The following is a 2,915-nucleotide window of genomic DNA, read 5'->3' on the forward strand; positions in this document are numbered from 1 at the left end:
TTCGACATTGCAGTGGAAACATTTTCCTTTGTCGTTAGCCTTTTTCTTTTGAACTTCCTTCTTTGGCTTCTTGTCCTTCTTCTGCTTCTTAGCAGGCTTCTTTTTCTTCCAAGTAGACTTTCTCTTGGAACCAGAAGTCAACTCAGCAGCAAGGACATTGCCCCTTGAACCTTTCAAGGCTCCCTCAGCAGTTACCAACATGTTGATTAGTTCAGTCTTAGTGCATTCAATCTTATTCATGTGGTAGTTTACTATAAACTGACCAAATGAATCAGGAAGTGACTGTAGGATCAAATCCACTTGTAATTCCTTGTGCATGTCCATACCGAGCTTCTCAAGCTCCTCTAGGTCCTTGATCATGGTCAGACCGTGATCATGGACAGACTGCCCTTCGCGCATCTTCGCTTTGAAGAGCCTCTTGGACACTTCAAAACGAGCTGTGCGACTCTGCTCACCATACAACTCTTGCAGGTGTGCCAGTATGTCCCTAGCAGTCTTCATATTTTCATGCTAGCATTGGAGTTCATTAGACATGGATGCCATCATATAGCATTTTACTCTAATGTCATCATCCAACCACTTTTTATGCATCTCACGCTGAACATCAGTAGGACGTGTTGGTAGTGTGGGGATATCTGAATCGAGTATGTAGCCTATTTTCTCACAGTCCAAAACAATTTTGAGATTTCTAAGCCAGTCCTTGTAATTGGTTCCGGTCAGTCGGTTGGTCTCAAGAATACGGGTCAAAGGGTTTGAAGCCGACATTGTATCTGCAGAGAGTAAAGATTCTAGTTAGACTTTTGTACTTGATCCTAATCTGTTCTAAGGTCTTTTAGAACAAATGTAACTCCCACTATTTTCTCGAATCCCTCACACTCCCCTGGTAGGGAAACGGAAATCCCACACGACTAGGATTTCTAGTGGGTACTGCGGTCCCACCAATTTACATGCCACCTCACCTAACAGTTATTGGTGACACATAGATTGATGAATGTACAACTCTTGTACAATGCTTCTCAAGCATGTTGCAGTGTAACTTGGTCTCTAAGCCATGAAAACCTCACCTAACAGTTATTGGTCCCATTTCTTAGTTAAGTCAGACCCACCGTATAACCGTAGGAATAAAGTCGTCATTGGGTCCTCACCTAACAGTTATTGGTGCCCAACCCCACCTTTACCCTACAACATCTCATGTCTATAGAGAGGTCCAGCCCCCCGATGCAACTTGACCACTGTGTCCAGCCGAGACAAATCAACATCAGAAAGACCTTAGCAGCTCTACTACAGTGGAAGACCTATTGACTTAATATTGGTTAATCAGGTCTTAGTGTTTGCAACTTGAGCTCTTCATAAGAGGTAATCGAACAATTGGCCAGGTAAGCAGGTGGGAGGCTCCCCTTACTCAGAGAGTAAGGTCCTAATTAAGTAACCACCTTTCATGCTTTCCTAGACACCAATTAGATCAATTAATCTAATATGACTTGCTCATATCGGTTCACTCTCGACTTGATTGAGGAGGTTTTGATTTAGGTCTCAATTGGGTTTGCTACATCACATGTAAACCTATCTACCCGACTCTCATTCACATCACATGCAAACGGTACATCACAGGCAGTTATAATCGCAGCATCAAATTAAAGCTAAACTTTAACTAGGTGATGATCATGGATTCTAATTAGGTCGTATTACAAGCACATGCACATCAATCGATCAAGTGGTCTTCAACTCTTGAATTGGTTCCAAGCCTCCTTGATTCGATCCTTGATCAACTCTTGATCCCATCGCCATCAACTGCTTAGATCACCTTTCATCTCATGCCTTTGCTTCAACTTGATCGTTGATGTACATCACATCACAGAAATACAACCAGATGTAAAATAAAAATAAAATAAATTACATCTCCTTTTAGGAGGCACGCAGGCCTCTCAAAATATAAAATAAGATGCATGCAAGCATCTACAAAATTACATGACATTACAGATCACATCGCAGGTCATTACATTCGATACCAAAAGGGTTTGAATCCTATGATCATCACCACATGCATCTCATGCATGATTTTATCTAATCTGATTTTAATTTTATTATGCAACCATCTGAGATCCAGATCATGCAATACCTTAATTTTAAACATCATAATCATATCATAATTTTAAAACTAACATCGCATGATCGATCTAACAAAATCAGCATGCTGAAAATTTTCAGCAACACAAAATTTCAGCACGCAGAATTTTTCAGCATGCATAATAATTAAAAAATCAGAACTAATTCATAATTAATTAACTATTATCTTAATTGGATCCCCAAAACCATGGCTCTGATACCACTGTTGGATTGCCCCACAGCGGCGCGACGTTCGCGGCGGAATCCGCATGCCGGGCCCGGTGCATCGCATACGCCGGAACAGGATCGGGTAGATTTCAAAATTTTTCTGAATCAAAACGATTCAGAACCCTTTTGAATTAAGATGGGGACTAAACTAAGATCTAATAATTAATTATGAATTGTTAAACTACTAGAAAATCAGAAATATAAAATTTCAAATGAAGATCTCATCTTCACCTTTGTGCGGGTAGAAGAACACCGCAACCGATGATCGTGGTTTGGTTCCTTGTAGCCGCACAAACGTCCGGCCTCTACAAGTATCCACATGAGGTTGCTGAAGATCAGAGATGGGGCTTCACCGGGGTGCTAGCTCCTTGCAAAAGCCTCTCTTGGATGTCGAAGAAGAAGGAAGAAGAAATCACAAGGATCCCACCTTGTGCAGCCTTCAAAAGGAAGAAGAAAACCCTTCACCTTTTTTTATTCTTTTCTCTCCCTATTTGCTGATTTAAAAATCCCAAAAATTCCTTCTTGCTGCCCCACGGCTGGGAGAAGTTCTTCTCATCAAACATGGGACGTGGGGCTCCCTT

The sequence above is a fragment of the Phoenix dactylifera genome, unplaced genomic scaffold (assembly GCF_009389715.1).
Source record: "Phoenix dactylifera cultivar Barhee BC4 unplaced genomic scaffold, palm_55x_up_171113_PBpolish2nd_filt_p 001845F, whole genome shotgun sequence".
NCBI lineage: Eukaryota > Viridiplantae > Streptophyta > Magnoliopsida > Arecales > Arecaceae > Phoenix > Phoenix dactylifera.